At 47.6% G+C, this 18,374-nt stretch overlaps 1 non-coding gene across 1 annotated transcript; it reads right to left on the bottom strand.

Moving 5' to 3' along the window:
- Positions 1–1,450: 1,450 nt before the first annotated feature.
- LOC125772815 (5.8S ribosomal RNA) lies at positions 1,451–1,609 on the bottom strand. Its single transcript, XR_007419659.1, has one exon. It is a non-coding gene; the product is annotated as a 5.8S ribosomal RNA (ribosomal RNA).
- Positions 1,610–18,374: the final 16,765 nt, after the last annotated feature.

The raw sequence follows: 18,374 nt of genomic DNA, 5'->3' as shown, positions 1-18,374 counted from the left end.
TGCGCTCTCATCCCCGCTCGTATCAATCCATCACGCTTCCAGCGACACACCAAGCTCGGTCGGGCCCTGCGCCTCTCTGGTGTGAAAGGCGCGGAGACACCTGGTCCGGGAAGCCGCCGAGCGTCCCCGTACTGAGGAGCCGCCAACCACGAGCTAGGGGCCATTGCCAGTAGGAGTATTGTAATGGATCGCGATGTCCGTTGCTGCGGTCTTGATAAGTGCACGGCAGCCGACCCGGCGTGGGCCAACGTACCGCTGAATATCGCACCGCACGGAACATTGGGTTCTACAGGTTTGCGTCCCCTAGGCAGTTTCACGTACTCTTTGACTCTCTATTCAGAGTGCTTTTCAACTTTCCCTCACGGTACTTGTCTTCTATCGGTCTCATGGGTGGTATTTAGCTTTAGAAGGAGTTACCTCCCACTTAGTGCTGCACTATCAAGCAACACGACTCCATGGAGCCGACCGTCTACTGTCACGTGGGTTAGTGCCGTTCTACGGGCCTATCACCCTCTCTGGGTAGATGAGCCACCTTCAAGTTGAACTTGAACTGTTTGCACCGTGCATAGTAGATAATGGTCGTTCCAGTACACGGAATCGGACAGGTGCAGTTACACACCGTCCCTACGTGCTGAGCTTCTCCCGTTTCGCTCGCAGCTACTCAGGGAATCCCGGTTGGTTTCTTCTCTCCCCTTATTAATATGCTTAAATTCTGGGGGTTGTCTACATCACTTGAGGCCTACAACAAAATCAGTCACATTCCATTCGTTTCGAACCCGGGGCATAGCGAACCGATATATACGCAACAACACTTCACACACACACACACACGGATTGGGCAATTTACGGTCATTTTTGAATCAACGATGGCCCCCCCGAGCACGTTGTCCGAATATCACTCCAATAAGGACAACGAGTTCCGCTCGGCATCGTTTTGATTCGATCTCTCAACAACAACTCCCGGTCGACTTGGTCGACTTGGACCCACGATGTCTCCCCCCGAGCATGTCGAGCCAACTGCACCACTATTGTATTGGACAACATGTTCCCCTCGGGCATCGATGGGTTAATCATGCACCACTATTATAAAACCCTTTGACGTTTTCCCCCAAGCACGTTGATCCAGTATTACGACGGATACGGTCAACGAAATCTTGGACATCAAAGAGGTTTTCGATTGAATTTCCCCATGTTTCACAACGTACTCTTAGCGGTATCCTACGATACGTCTCACTCTATTTGTGTGTGTGCGCGTTTACGTGCGTGCGATTTATGCGGTTCACCCCTTTACTTTCAGCGCCCTGCGGTCCCAACAAAGGTCCCGAGCACGCCATTATGCACAGTGTGGAAGCGTGTTTCCCCCACGACACTAGACGGGCTGCTCGCCATAGTGTTCTATTGTGGCACGCTCCACCCTGAAGTTTGGTTTGTTGTATATCAAGGAATTGATAGGCACTCAAGAATGTGTGCATCGGCCGGGTTTTAATCGTCCGACGCGCAATATGCGTTCAACTTATCGGTGTTCATGTGTCCTGCAGTTCACATTGTGACGCGCATTTAGCTGCGGTCTTCATCGATCCATGAGCCGAGTGATCCCCTGCCTAGGGTTTTATAGTAAGGTTCCCAATGTAACACAATCCCGGTGGTACGTCCAAAGACTAACTTTCTGACTAAGTTGTCTTTATTACCCAATAGTCCCAGGCCTTGTGACTTGTGGCTCATGTCTACGCCCATGGCCACCATTCGCTAAGATAGTTTTGAAGTCACTTTGAAGGCCCAGGAACAACTCTCTTAGCACATCGGTTAACCTGGCGCCGCAGTCAACTCATGTGCTTGGATCGGATCGAGCTATTGAGTATTGGGCCTGCATACTCGCTCATCCGTATCCTTTGCCGTACCGCCCCATGGCCCTTGTATGTCTGCACCACAGTTCCTGTTCGTTCCGTGCCTATGGCCGGATACGTATTGCACATCGGTTAACCTGACGCCGCAGTCAACTCATGTGCTTGGATCGGATCGAGCTATTGAGTATTGGGCCTGCATACTCGCTCATCCGTATCCTTTGCGTACCGCCCCATGGCCCTTGTATGTCTGCACCACAGTTCCTGTTCGTTCCGTGCCTATGGCCGGATACGTATTGCACATCGGTATACCTGTCGCTACTCAGGCAACTCGTGTGCGTGGATTGGATCGAGAACATGGTGTGTGCCCCATGTTATAATTGATAGTCCATATCCACTTTATAGGTTAAAGTCATAAGTTGTGATTGCACAACCATTCTTCATAAGAGTTTAATCACTCTTCAACTAACTTTCGTTCTGGTGTCTTGGTATCAATCGCGTAAGACACAAGATTCTACTGGCCAAATAGAATCTAGCACATTGGTTAACCTGGCGCCGCAGTCAACTCATGTGCTTGGATCGGATCGAGCTATTGAGTATTGGGCCTGCATACTCGCTCATCCGTATCCTTTGCGTACCGCCCCATGGCCCCGTCCTTAGAGTTAATGACTAGTAGGCTTAACTCTTTGTATGTCTGCACCACAGTTCCCGTTCGTTCCGTGCCGTGGCCGGATACGTATTGCACATCGGTATACCTGTCGCTACTCAGGCAACTCGTGTGCGTGGATTGGATCGAGCTCATGGGGTGTGTAGAGATTCCATGTTATAATTGCAAGTCCATATCCACTTTATAGGTTAAAGTCATAAGTTGTGATTGCACAACCATACTTCATAAGAGTTTAATAACTCTTCAACTAACTTCGTTCTGGTGTCTTGGTATCAAATCGCATAAGACACAAGATTCTACTGGCCAAATAGAATCTAGCACATTGGTTAACCTGGCGCCGCAAGTCAACTCATGTGCTTGGATCGGATCGAGCTATTGAGTATTGGGCCTGCATACTCGCTCATCCGTATCCTTTGCGTACCGCCCCATGGCCCCGTCCTTAGAGTTAATGACTAATAGGCTTAACTCTTTGTATGTCTGCACCACAGTTCCCGTTCGTTCCGTGCCGTGGCCGGATACGTATTGCACAACAGTAGATACCATCACCTGACGTATCTAACACACCACTATTGTTAACTCGTCGTCGAAGGACCTTTCAAGTGCCTGATGGCCAGGGGAGCTCTTACACGGGCACGGAGACACAGTGATGCTCGCCCATCACAGTGTACAACGATCGAGTTTGCTTAAGTGTCTGGGTACCTACACACCAGACACAATGGCAATGGCCACGGATCCACACAAGGCACATCACATGCAGAAAGCTTCACCAGATTCTGACACATACCACACACATGCAACTCGTCGTCGAAGGGGCGTTCAAGTGCCTTACGGCTAGGGAGATCTAGCTCGGCACGGAGACACAGTGATGGTCACCCCATCAAAGTGTACAACGAACGAGTTGGCTTTCAACCAAATTCTGACACATAGCAAGCGAGCGACCGAGCTACACCGAAGGCAGCCCATGGTTGGTCACTCGCGGGACGATCATCAGTAATGATCCTTCCGCAGGTTCACCTACGGAAACCTTGTTACGACTTTTACTTCCTCTAAATCATCAAGTTCGGTCACTTCAGCCATGCCAGCTGCAGCTCACGAAGGAACCGCGGAAGGTAAGCCTCCAGAAACCTCACTAAATAATCCATCGGTAGTAGCGACGGGCGGTGTGTACAAAGGGCAGGGACGTAATCAGCACTAGCTAATGACTAGTGCTTACTAGAAATTCCAGGTTCATGGGGACCGTTGCAGTCCCCAATCCCGACTAGATGGCATTTTAGTGATTTCCCGTTCCTCTCGGAATGGGGGGCGCCTATTGGCGAGAACACGCTGCGACCCACATTGTAGCACGCGTGCAGCCCAGAACATCTAAGGGCATCACGGACCTGTTATCGCTCATTCTCAGCTTGCTAAACACAAGTTGTCCCGCTAAGCAGGGCAAACGTAGCCGACGACCGCCCGTGAAGGCGCCGCCCGGCTGTAACGTCAGGTGCGCCCGGAGGCGCACTGCTGACAGCGTTCTAGTTAGCATGTTTGAGTCACGTTCGTTATCGGAATTAACCAGACAAATCATTCCACGAACTAAGAACGGCCATGCACCACTACCCTTAAATTTGAGAAAGAGCTATCAATCTGTCTTACCTCGATAAGTTTGGACCTGGTAAATTTTCCCGTGTTGAGTCAAATTAAGCCGCAAGCTCCACTTCTTGTGGTGCCCTTCCGTCAATTCCTTTAAGTTTCAACTTTGCAACCATACTTCCCCCGGAACCCGATTTTGGTTTCCCGGAAGCGACTGAGAGCACCGAATAGGGGTAGCGTCTCCCAATTGCTAATTGGCATCGTTTACGGTTAGAACTAGGGCGGTATCTAATCGCCTTCGATCCTCTAACTTTCGTTCTTGATTAAAGAAAGCATCCATGGCAAACGCTTTCGCTTCAGTTGGTCCTACGACGGTCTACGAATTTCACCTCTCGCGCCGTAATACCAATGCCCCCAACTACTTCTGTTAATCATTACCTCTAGGTTTCTGACAAACCAACGAAATCGTATAAACCGAGGTCATATTCCATTATTCCATGCAAGATTATTCTCGGCCAACGCCAACCCCACGGGGGGGCCGGACGCTTTGTCTTAGCCTGCTTTGAGCACTCTAATTTGTTCAAGGTAAATGTGAGTATCTTGAGCACCATGAGGAGCCCGTGCCGGAGTTAACCGGTAGCACGGTACTCGTTCACAGAGTAACGCCCAAGTACACCATTGTGAGTCGCAGCCGTGAGCGCGCGCACGAACGGCCCCGGCGTGTAACCGGGCGCCCGTGGCGGTCACGTGTCTGGACGGGCAATCAACTTCGAACGTTTTAACCGCAACAACTTTAATATACGCTAGTGGAGCTGGAATTACCGCGGCTGCTGGCACCAGACTTGCCCTCCACTTGATCCTTGTTGAAGGATTTATACTCAACTCATTCCAATTATGGACCATCGTTAGAGAGGTCCATATTGTTATTTCTCGTCACTACCTCCCCGTACTGGGATTGGGTAATTTACGCGCCTGCTGCCTTCCTTGGATGTGGTAGCCATTTCTCAGGCTCCCTCTCCGGAATCGAACCCTGATTCCCCGTTACCCGTCGCAACCATGGTAGTCCTCTACACTACCATCAATAGTTGATAGGGCAGACATTTGAAAGATCTGTCGTCAGTCGACAAGCGACCATACGATCTGCGTCCTTATCCAGACTTCAACTCAAGCCGCCCGGAGGCGATTGGTTTAACTAATAAGTGCACCAGTTCAGCTACCCGCGAGGGCAACAGTCCCGGCATGTTGCATGTATTAGCTCTGGATTTTCCACAGTTATCCAAGTAACTAGTGGTAGGATGATCTTGTGAATTATAGCTGTTATACTGAGCCTTATGCGGTTTCACATTCATTTATGTTTGTACTTAGACATGCATGGCTTAACCTTTGAGACAAGCGTATATTACTGGTAGGATCAACCAGAATTCGTTCCACTACAGACACACACTCGCTTAGTGGGAAATAAATTTCCACACAACTCTCTCTCTCTAGAACCATATGGAATGGCTCTTTGGTGTTGGGTAAGGCACCAATTTGTTGGGGTGTAACGGTCACCACCAACTTTAAGTTTGTTAGGGCACAACGGAAACCACTAACTAAACTTTAGGAAACTAAATTTCCTCACACATTATCTCTCACCATATTAGCACTAGGTGCTATCCACGATTGTACAACGTTTCAACTCTTGAATCGACCGTAGGGCCGCGGAATTGCTTCCGGGCCCCTATTCTCGCTATTAATTGTTCATCTCTTTCAATACATCGAGTTCGTTCCATTGGGTAGTTCGCATGGCGAACGTTTTGATGCAGCCCCCTCGGGGACCACGGCACTTTACACCGGGTATGGTGTATGCGCAACCTACAGATAACAATAAACCCCTTATGCGTGTGTAAACCGATGTTGGGCTGCTCAACATCTTTCATGGTTACATCACTTGCACCAGAACCCACGGTGCCGATTTGGTAATATGTTGTACATTTACTCTCAAGATGTACGCTTCGGCCCCTTATTCAGGGGCTCAAGCTATTACCAGCAAGAACAATCCTCATCCAGACTTGAACTCGAAACACCCGCAGGCGAACGGTTTAACTAATAAGTGCACCAGTCTTGAATCCATGCGTCGGTGGAAACAATGCCGGCGTGTTGCATGTATTAGCTCTGAACTTAGCGAGTGATTGCCTTGCAGCTGTCATACTGAGCGTAGAGCGTGATTATCGCTCACTTGAACCATGTTGAATGGCTCTTTGGTGTAGGGTAAGGCACCAATTTGTTGGGGCGTAACGGTCACCACCAACTTAAGACTTGCTTATAGGTATTTCAACGTTTTCAACTCTTAAATCGACCGTGTTTCATTATCATCTCTTCTTCTTATTAAATGCATAGAGTTCGTTCCATTGGGTAGTTCGCGTGGCGAACGGTTTGATGCAGCCCCCCGGGGGGGACCACGGCACTTTACACCGGGCATGGTGTATGCGCAACCTACAGATCACCAATATATTTGTGATCGATAATGCACACTTCTTACACGACTGACCAGTCGACAGCGCTGCCTTCCTATTATGCGTGTGTAAACCGATGTTGGGCTGCTCAACATCTTTCACGGTTACATCACTTGCACCCGAACCCATGGTGCCGATTTGGTAATATGTTGTACATGGTCTCAAGATGTACGCTTCGACCCCTTATTCAGGGGCTCAAGCTATTACCAGCAAGAACAATCCTCATCCAGACTTGAACTCGAAACACCCGGAGGCGAACGGTTTAACTAATAAGTGCACCAGTCTTGAATCCATGCGTCGGTGGAAACAATGCCGGCATGTTGCATGTATTAGCTCTGAACATAGCGAGTGATTGCCTTGTAGCTGTCGAACTGAGCGTAGAATGTGATTATCGCTCACTTGAAAGGGTCAAGCCCTTTCGAGTCGTCCGGTTTTTACGCCAGACGACTCGGTTCACCATCTTTCGGGAAGGGACCGTCTCGGTCGCAAGCTGCTCCGGTCCCCAAACAACCTGCGACAAATGATAGGAAATGCCGACATCAATACGTGTTCAGTTTGGTTTATCGCTCATAGGTCTTTTTGACCATCGATCCCTGATTATAACTCTCAATTAAACAGTCAGGAGAGTAAGGCATGCCCATCGATATCTCATCGACAGGCGATACCGCAAGAACGGCCAACGACACATCAGGTGATCGATTATTGCTACGACTTTTGCTTAATCGTTTCCACTCCTTAGAGAAAGAAACCCCCGGGGACCGTCTCGGTCGCAAGCTGCTCCGGTCCCTAAACAACCTGCGACAAATGATAGGAAATGCCGACATCAATATGTGTTCAGTTTGGTTTATCGCTCATTGGTCTGTTTGACCATCGATCCCTGATTAAACTCTCAGTAATCCAGTCGGGAGAGTAAGGCATGCCCATCGATATCTCATCGACAGGCGATACCGCTTGAACGGCCAACGACACATCAGAGGATCGTATCTTGCTACAACTTTTGCTTAATCGTTTCTTCTCCTTGGAGAAAGAAACCCCCGGGGACCGTCTCGGTCGCAAGCTGCTCCGGTCCCTAAACAACCTGCGACAAATGATAGGAAATGCCGACATCAATACGTGTTCAGTTTGGTTTATCGCTCATTGGTCTTGTTTGACCATCGATCCCTGATTAATACTCTCAATTAGAAGGTCGGTAGAGTAAGGCATGCCCATCGATATCTCATCGACAGGCGATACCGCATGAACGGCCAACGACACATCAGAGGATCGTATCTTGCTACAACTCTTGCTTAATAGTTTCCACTCCTTGGAGAAAGAAACCCCCGGGGACCGTCTCGGCCGCAAGTTGCTCCGGTCCCTAAACAACCTGCGGCATCAAATGATAGGAAAAGCCGACATCAATACGTGTTCAGTTTGGTTTATCGCTCATAGGTCTGTTTGACCATCGATCCTAGAATTCAACTTTCGAGTAAGGCATGCCCGTCGATATCTCATCGATAGGCGATACCGGTAGAACGGCCAACGACACACATCTAGGATCGCATTTACTCTTCCTTGGATGGATAACCAATACCCTAGGACCGTTTCATCGCGAGCTGCTCCGGTCCTCAAACAACTCGCGAACCACCGATAGGATGATATTAGGAATGGCCGACTTTCATCCTTTAACTCTCAGTTCTGCTTACCAAAACATAGGTACTTGGACCTTAAAGACCACTATATGTTCCCCGATCGGGGGCAATCGGAACGTCTATCCATCATCAACATCGTTTCACTCATTCCGAACCACCAAATTGGACAGACAGTACCATATTCACCAACCGATTGCTTCAACTTCGCAAACTGTATGGTAAGTTCTACTAATTTCACATCTTACCATCGACTAATAGTGCATAAATCCACTTGGAAATCACTTTTCCTTGGTCCTCGGACCTTCTACGACAACGTCCAACAAATATCCGAAGTCGTTTCCCAACTTAGACCAAGCATTTCGTATCTTTACTTCTAATCGATTTTTTCTCTCATAATTGACGATCAAAATCTAAAAACCACATTTTGAGCCAGAAGCAGTCGTCCGATCGTCCTGGGGGTAGTCTCAATCGATTTAGAAGGGCCCAATTCATAAAGATACGTACTCAGTCAAATTCATGCTTCTGGCTCACCTACCCCCTATATAGAAAACGAAAGCGTACAGGCGTGGAAAACGTGCCATTTTTCTCCATCACGGACTTTTTTTTTCTCGTTGCACCGACTCTAGTAAAAAAGTGAAATTTTTTACTAGTTACCAACTTTTGCAAATTATCATCGGATATCACTTTTCATGGTCTATAGTAAGTTCTTATCACGTTTTAGTAGTTTTTGAAAAAAAAATTTTTTTGAACTTTTCAAAATTTTTCAAAACAAAGTTTTTGTAGGCGGTTTTGTGTATGGAGGGTTACTAGTCTCGGGGTCACTGTTTGACCAAAAAACCACTATATATCATTCGAAAGGTAATTTCAAGGGCTACAAAAAATTGTTCTACGGCACCCCCCTCCGACGTCTAGTATTCGAGTTATTGGCCAAAAACCATCACTTGAGCGATTTTTCGTTCAGGGTACCCGACTCTAGTAAAAAAGTGAAATTTTTCTCGATTGACCAAGTGTTGCAAATGACCATCGGATTTCACTTTTTATGGTCTATAGTGAGTTCTGATCACGATTTGGTACTTTTTGAAAAAATTTTTTTGACGCACTTTTCAAAATTTTGCAAAACCAAAACTTTTTAGGCGGTTTTGTGTATGGAGGGTTACTAGTCTCGGGGTCACTGTTTGACCAAAAAACCACTATATATCATTCGAAAGGTAATTTCAAGGGCTACAAAAAATTGTTCTACGGCACCCCCCTCCGACGTCTAGTATTCGAGTTATTGGCCAAAAACCGCAACTATAGCGGTTTTTCGTACAGGGTACCCGACTCTAGTAAAATGATGCGATTTTTACTAGTCTAGGAACTTTTTGGTCAAAAAATCAAGTATATGTCATTCGATAGATAATTTCAAGGGCTACCAAAAATTGTTCCACGACACCCCCCTGCGACGTCTAGTATTCGAGTTATTAGCCAAAAACCGCAACTTAAGCGGTTTTTCGTCCAGGGTACCCGACTCTAGTAAAATGATGCGATTTTTACTAGTCTAGGGAACTTTTTGGCCAAAAATCAAGTATATGTCATTCGATAGATAATTTCAAGGGCTACCAAAAATTGTTCCACGACACCCCCCTCCGACGTCTAGTATTAGAGTTATTAGCCAAAAACCGCAACTATAGCGGTTTTTCGTCCAGGGTACCCGACTCTAGTAAAATGATGCGATTTTTACTAGTCTAGGGAACTTTTTGGCCAAAAATCAAGTATATGTCATTCGATAGATAATTTCAAGGGCTACCAAAAATTGTTCCACGACACCCCCCTGCGACGTCTAGTATTCGAGTTATTAGCCAAAAACCGCAATTATAGCGGTTTTTCGTCCAGGGTACCCGACTCTAGTAAAATGATGCGATTTTTACTAGTCTAGGGAACTTTTTGGCCAAAAATCAAGTATATGTCATTCGATAGATAATTTCAAGGGCTACCAAAAATTGTTCCACGACACCCCCCTGCGACGTCTAGTATTCGAGTTATTAGCCAAAAACCGCAATTATAGCGGTTTTTCGTCCAGGGTACCCGACTCTAGTAAAATGATGCGATTTTTACTAGTCTAGGGAACTTTTTGGCCAAAAATCAAGTATATGTCATTCGATAGATAATTTCAAGGGCTACCAAAAATTGTTCCATGACACCCCCCTGCGACGTCTAGTATTCGAGTTATGGGCCAAAAACCATTCATACTTGAGCATTTTGCTCATTTTGCCTGTACGGGTACCGGGGACTAGTAAAATCAGGCCAATTTTACTAGAGTAGGGGTCCTTTTTGGTCAAAAAAACAACTTTTGCTCGTTCGATAGGGAATCGATAGGGCAACAAAAAATCGTTCTACGACCCCCCCTTCCGATGTCTAGTATTCGAGTTATGGGCCAAAAACAGTTTATAGCTAATTTTTCACTCGATTTTTCACCAAGTATCGCACATTACTCCGGTTCTATACATTGGATCGTCAATCTTTAAGATTTTATGGGTAGTTCCAACTGTTTGCTACATTTCATCCATACATCACCAACCGATTCAATGTCTGTGCTAGAAGTTATTAGAGGAATAAAAAAATTTACCCTTGGCTTTGGACCGTACAATTTTACCCATTTTTGGCCCATATTTGCCCCATAGCTCCGCCGGTATCCAAGATATGGCCACACTTTCTTCTGGCCATGGGTAGATGGCACTTGTGGCTAGATTTCTTCCATGCACCACTAATCGCTACCATGTATGTGGCCGGAGCTATTCGACGAACAACCATCGCATTTACCTAGGTACTTTTTCGGATTTTTGGTCCAACTTGCACCATTTTTGGCCCGTATTTGCCCCATAGCTCCGCCGGTATCCAAGATATGGCCACACTTTCTTCTGGCCATGGGTAGATGGCACTTGTGGCTAAATTTCTTCCATGCACCACTAATCGCTACCATGTCTGTGGCCGGAGCTATTCACGAAAGCGCCTCGCGCACTTGGTCGGATTTTTGGTCCAACTTGCACCATTTTTGGCCCATATTTGCCCCATAGCTCCGCCGGTATCCAAGATATGGCCACACTTTCTTCTGGCCATGGGTAGATGGCACTTGTGGCTAGATTTCTTCCATGCACCACTAATCGCTACCATGTCTGTGGCCGGAGCTATTCACGAAAGCGCCTCGCGCACTTGGTCGGATTTTTGGTCCACCTGGCACCATTTTTGGCCCATATTTGCCCCATAGCTCCGCCGGTATCCAAGATATGGCCACACTTTCTTCTGGCCATGGGTAGATGGCACTTGTGGCTAGATTTCTTCCATGCACCACTAATCGCTACCATGTCTGTGGCCGGAGCTATTCACGAAAGCGCCTCGCGCACTTGGTCGGATTTTTGGTCCAACTTGCACCATTTTTGGCCCATATTTGCCCCATAGCTCCGCCGGTATCCAAGATATGGCCACACTTTCTTCTGGCCATGGGTAGATGGCACTTGTGGCTAGATTTCTTCCATGCACCACTAATCGCTACCATGTCTGTGGCCGGAGCTATTCGACGAACAACCATCGCATTTACCTAGGTACTTTTTCGGATTTTTGGTCCAACTTGCACCATTTTTGGCCCATATTTGCCCCATAGCTCCGCCGGTATCCAAGATATGGCCACACTTTCTTCTGGCCATGGGTAGATGGCACTTGTGGCTAGATTTCTTCCATGCACCACTAATCGCTACCATGTCTGTGGCCGGAGCTATTCACGAAAGCGCCTCGCGCACTTGGTCGGATTTTTGGTCCAACTTGCACCATTTTTGGCCCATATTTGCCCCATAGCTCCGCCGGTATCCAAGATATGGCCACACTTTCTTCTGGCCATGGGTAGATGGCACTTGTGGCTAGATTTCTTCCATGCACCACTAATCGCTACCATGTCTGTGGCCGGAGCTATTCGACGAACAACCATCGCATTTACCTAGGTACTTTTTCGGATTTTTGGTCCAACTTGCACCATTTTTGGCCCATATTTGCCCCATAGCTCCGCCGGTATCCAAGATATGGCCACACTTTCTTCTGGCCATGGGTAGATGGCACTTGTGGCTAGATTTCTTCCATGCACCACTAATCGCTACCATGTCTGTGGCCGGAGCTATTCACGAAAGCGCCTCGCGCACTTGGTCGGATTTTTGGTCCACCTGGCACCATTGTTGGCCCGTATTTGCCCCATAGCTCCGCCGGTATCCAAGATATGGCCACACTTTCTTCTGGCCATGGGTAGATGGCACTTGTGGCTACATTTCTTCCATGCACCACTAATCGCTACCATGTCTGTGGCCGGAGCTATTCGACGAACAACCATCGCATTCACCTTCTCGTTGCACTTCTTCGGGAATTTGGTGCAACCAAGTTTTCACTATAACTTGGTCATTTTCCGTCCATCGGACATGCGGTTTTGGGTGTCGATACTTGACACCGCGCGCTACAATATGTTCCTCCACGACCATGTGGTCCGATGCTTCCAACAGGAGCTATTCGAGGAGTACCGATTTTTCACCATTAAAAATGCTCAATTTTGCACCAACTTTTGCCTATAACTCAGGCTGTATCAATCGGATCTTCAATCTTGAAAAAGTTTTGGATAGGTGGCACCAAATGCTACATTTCGTTCTTCCACGTCAACTTTGTCCGATGTCTAGCAAAAAAGTTATTCGCGAACCAAGTCCAGAACCCATGCAATGGCTGCCCTCATTGCATACATCACGGCGGTTAACTCTCGTTACTCTATACCGTGGACTTGGTACTTTTTCAGGCATTCGTTGCTACTTCTCGGTTCATGATATTCGTTTACGGTCTTCACTAGGGCATTTGGTGCTCCTTATCGGTTCATGATATTCGTTTACGGTCTTCACTAGGGCATTTGGTGCTCCTTATCGGTTCATGATATTCGTTTACGGTCTTCACTAGGGCATTTGGTGCTCCTTCTCGGTTCATGATATTCGTTTACGGTCTTCACTAGGGCATTTGGTACTGGGCTTCCCACTTTCTACTGATCGATCCATACTCACTTGCGTGCACCTAGCCTAGGAAGGTTTCCTATGGCTTCCCATCTTTCTACTGATCGATCCATACTCACTTGCGTGCACCTAGCCTAGGAAGGTTTCCTTGGGCTTCCCATCTTTCTACTGATCGATCCATACTCACTTGCGTGCACCTAGCCTAGGAAGGTTTCCTATGGCTTCCCATCTTTCTACTGATCGATCCATACTCACTTGCGTGCACCTAGCCTAGGAAGGTTTCCTTTGGCTTCCCATCTTTCTACTGATCGATCCATACTCACTTGCGTGCACCTAGCCTAGGAAGGTTTCCCTTCGGTACCGACTTCCATCTACGCACTCGATATAACCTAGGTACTTGGTACCGATGTTGGTTAACACTCAAGCATTTCTTGCATCCTGCGTGCAAGGTACCAATTTTCACTTCTTAGGTACGTTTATGGGCCCGCATTAATCCAATATCGCTCCGATGGCCTTTCGCATTATTTCATCCGATAGCCCTTGCCAAAAGCTACCAAAAGTTTCTCCACGGCCATGTGCTCCGACGCTTAGTTTAGGAAATATTCGAAAAAATTCAAAATAGGAAGCATTTTCTTATTGGAAAATCACCTTAAATCGATGGCCATTTTTTGGGCAAAAACTTTAACGTCTTCCCGACTTTGCGGGAATTGCGAATTTTAGGCACCCAGAGAAAATCTTTTACTTTAAGGGGGCGGCCGCGAAGTTGCCCAAAGTCTCGGACACAAAAATTCTCAAGTTCCCCACTCTAGTAAATCGCCCTATGAGTATCTCCTGGCCCGCGAGCTCTGCGAGCGGGCCAGCTTCGGCGATTTTTGCCTTTTCGCCTAGGCGGTTCTTCTACGAAATTGGTCCACAGCTTTTGCTCAGAAAGCTAGCATTTGTTGCAACAGTTAGGTGCTTGGTACCACATTTTGGTATCCATTTGGGCATTTGTTGCAACTACTCGGTACTTTGGCCCACATTTCGCTCTACTCGGGCCTCTATGGTGCTACTTGTCGGTACTTTTGGCCAACTTAGGCCAATTGGGTGCAACTTGTGGGTACTCTGTGGGTACTTTAGGGCATATTGTGTCTTTCGGGTGAACCTTCGCGATACTTCATGGGTAATGATGGCCACCTTAGGAACATTCAGTGCAACCTTTGGGCCTAAGGAAATTTGTCCAACTCTTTGGACTTAGAAAATTTTCTGGACTTAGAAAATTTTCTGGACTTGTAAAAATTTTCAAATGTTCAATTTGGCCCACATTTCGCTCTACTCGGGCCTCTATGGTGCTACTTGGCGGTACTTTTGGCCAACTTAGGCCAATTGGGTGCTCTTTGTGGATTCTCTATCGGTACTTTTGGCCAACTTAGGCCAATGGGGTGCTATATGTGGGTACTCTATCGGTACTTTTGGCCAACTTAGGCCAACTCAGTGCTACTTGTGGGTACTCTATCGGTACTTTTGGCCAACTTAGGCCAACTCAGTGCTTCTTGTGGGTACTCTATCGGTACTTTTGGCCAACTTAGGCCCATTCGGTGCTATTTGTGGGTACTCTATCGGTACTTTTGGCCAACTTAGGCCAACTCAGTGCTTCTTGTGGGTACTCTATCGGTACTTTTGGCCAACTTAGGCCCATTCGGTGCTATTTGTGGGTACTCTATCGGTACTTTTGGCCAACTTAGGCCAATTGGGTGCTGCTTATGGGTACTCTATCGGTACTTTTGGCCAACTTAGGCCAATTGGGTGCTACTTGTGGGTGCTCTATCGGTACTTTTGGCCAACTTAGGCCAACTCAGTGCTTCTTGTGGGTACTCTATCGGTACTTTTGGCCAACTTAGGCCCATTCGGTGCTATTTGTGGGTACTCTATCGGTACTTTTGGCCAACTTAGGCCAACTCAGTGCTACTTGTGGGTACTCTATCGGTACTTTTGGCCAACTTAGGCCAATTGGGTGCTCTTTGTGGGTGCTCTATCGGTACTTTGGGACATATTATGTCCTTCGGGTGAACCTTCTCGATACCTCATGGGTACTTGTGGCCAACTTAGGAAAATTCAGTGCAACCTATGGGCCTTTGGAAATTGTTCCAACACTTTGGACTTAGAAAATTTTCTGGACTTAGAAAATTTTTTGGACTTAGAAAAATTTTCAACTTCTGTATCTTCTTCATCATGTTCCATTTTGTGGGACTTAGAAAATTTTCTGGACTTAGAAAATTTTTTGGACTTAGGAAATTTTTCAACACTTGTAAAATTTTTGTTCCTTCTTTGAAGAAGAATACTTTCCACTATTAGCTTCTTTCTCTTTTTCTTCTTAGTTGTCTTCTTATTTTCGGTCCGAGAGCGCCGACACTTGTAAAATTATCTAAGTCCGAAGACTTTTGGAATGAACCAAAAGTCAACGAACACAATACATCAACCCTATCAACATCAAGTGGCAACCCGAAGGAAGCGCAGCGGCCAGCCCATGTACAACGCGAAGTTGTAGCATGCAACCAACCAACCGCTAACCTCCAACGGCACTCAATGTATTCGTTACACATGGGCGCACCTGCACCACACTGTCGTGACCATCCAACGAGCCGTCGGTTCGGTCGTGTGTTACAAGCACCCCATCACATAGGCATAGAGTCACCACACAGTGTTCTTCAACACTCTCGTCACATGGTGCAAGTCACGGTACGCACCACCAATGTGCACTGGTTGGCCAATTCCAGCACACACGGGGCGCGCACGCGCAAGCACTAACCACCAAGCATGGGTCGCCTGAGAGGATCGATGCGAACGCATCTCTACAACTTGAAGCTCCCAGCCTGTAGTCCCGTCGTTTGCGGGCGGTCGTAGGTGTCGAAACTAGTGATATCCACAGTCGGCAAGCTCGTCCACCGGTGTTCCCAACATGTATGGTACTAACACGTGCAGCGCGAACCCGCCCTTTGCGGCCTAGTAGTAAGCGGGGATGAGACGCCAGTGTGCCAATGGACAGCACGGACGGTTCTCGGAGGGTTGTTAGGCCCGCTAGCTTACGACCACCTAATGGGTATAAGAAGCGCTATCAGCTCGGATTGGATACGACCTTAGAGGCGTTCAGGCATAATCCAGCGGACGTAGCGTCATACCATAGTCCGTTCGAACTAGTATTGAGCCAGTGGTCCGTACCTGTGGTTCCTCTCGTACTGCACAGGAATTCCGTTAAGATAGCGACAAACAATGCACACCAGTAGGGTAAAACTAACCTGTCTCACGACGGTCTAAACCCAGCTCACGTTCCCTTGAAAGGGTGAACAATCCTACGCTTGGTAAATTTTGCTTTACAATGATAGGAAGAGCCGACATCGAAGGATCAAAAAGCCACGTCGCTATGAACGCTTGGCGGCCACAAGCCAGTTATCCCTGTGTAAATTGTCACCTGGGTGCTGACAAGTGAAGATGTGGTAAACAAACGCTCCGTCAAGAAGTGGTGAAAATTTGGTGAAAATCGTAATAAAATCGTTTTAAAAGTGTCAAAATCGTGCTTAGAGCACCCGATTTACCCAAAAATAGTGAAGTTCGGCCAAAAAACGACAATTTTTGTGCAAATATAGTTTTGTTGTGTTTTTGCCCCCTCCGGGAGCACCAAAGTGAACCGGTGTTCAGGTGTGCAAAAAATCACCTCTTTTCCTGCCGGAAGAGGTTGATTTAAGGTAAATCGTGGCCGCTGAAGCCGATAAAACGGTTTCCGAGTCGATCGGAGCAGTGGAAGTGCGACAAAAAACGATATTTTGGTGCCCATACATTTTGTATGGGGAACTTTGGACACTCACAGCTCAGTGAATTTTGAACGGATTTGGACCGGATATGTTTTTAAATCGTGTGCGGAGTGCCAAAGAAGTGATTTTGTGAAAAAACCGCATCAAAATCGGTGATTTTAGTGCTGAAAAAAGTGGAAAACACTTTTGCAACACGTGGTGACAGAACTGCCCAGGCGGCATTTTCCCATGGTACAAAATATTGAGTGTGTTATAAAGTGGAAAATTTTTATCGCCTGATCGGTTTCGTGAGTGTTGGAGGTGGTTGAGCACGGAGAGACGATTCGGGGAAAATTTTTCCCCCCGCTCCCACCTCACCCCATCGCCCTCAGTGACCCCCGGCCTTATTAAGGCCTTATCAAGGTGCATTAAATTTTGGACTTCGCCGGAAAATTACACAAGTGCAGTGGAAAATTCCGGTTTTGTGCTGGAAAATTCGGGGACCTCCAGACGCACCCCCTGGATTTTTTCCGGACCTCCAGCACCCCCCCCGCATTTTCCGGATTTCCTTATTAAGGCGTTAAAAAGGTGAAAAACATAAAAACGCTGCGGAAAATTATTTGCGGGCTGCAAAAAATTCCGGTTTTGGGCTCTAAAATTCGGGGACCACTTGCCACACCCCCTGAAATTTTTTCCGCGCCCCCACCACCCACCCACCGCCCCCCCCGGATCAGGAATCGCGGATTTTTGGTGGATTTTCGGGTTTTTCGCCATTTTCGGGTGAAAGGAGGGGAGATAGGAGCTTGGTGTGTTCGGGAGTTTTGCTCAGGAGGGGCAATTACATCTAGCCCCCCACCCCCCTGGGTCATTTTCCACCCCCCCCCTGGCCAATTCGGCATTTTTGGGGGTCTAGCTCGGTCTTGATAAATCGTGGAACGACCTAACGTGACGAAACACCACCTCCCTGAACGATTTTACTGCTCGAATACCATTTCTGCTGTGGTGGTTCTCACGGGGCAGTCCGCTGCTGGCGTCCTCCCGTGAGGGGGAGTAAATCCAGCATAAAGTGCGGAAAATGTCAGTATCTGGGCGATCCCTTCGTCCCAGGGCTGACTCATCCGACGTGAGACCGGCCAAGCTTCCGCAGATTATGGAGGCGAAAGTGGCCGTGACTAGAGTGTCCCTACCGACAATGAAGCCAGCTAGCTCGGAGATGGTCGAGCTGAGGAAGCTCATGAGTGAGACTTCCCTCACTAATGAGCAGCTACTGTCGACAATTCAGGACCTGCAGCAGGAGCTCTCGGCTCTCCGTCAGCGTATGGACGCCAACGCCGAGCAGGCTCGGATTGATATGCAGCAGGTTCAGGAGCGTGCTCGTCAGGAGCTACAGGCGGTCCA

Source organism: Anopheles funestus, assembly GCF_943734845.2.
Source record: "Anopheles funestus chromosome X unlocalized genomic scaffold, idAnoFuneDA-416_04 X_unloc_117, whole genome shotgun sequence".
NCBI classification, from domain to species: domain Eukaryota; kingdom Metazoa; phylum Arthropoda; class Insecta; order Diptera; family Culicidae; genus Anopheles; species Anopheles funestus.
The sequence above is the reverse complement of the archived record's forward strand: the minus strand, read 5'-3'. Positions and strand labels throughout refer to the sequence as shown.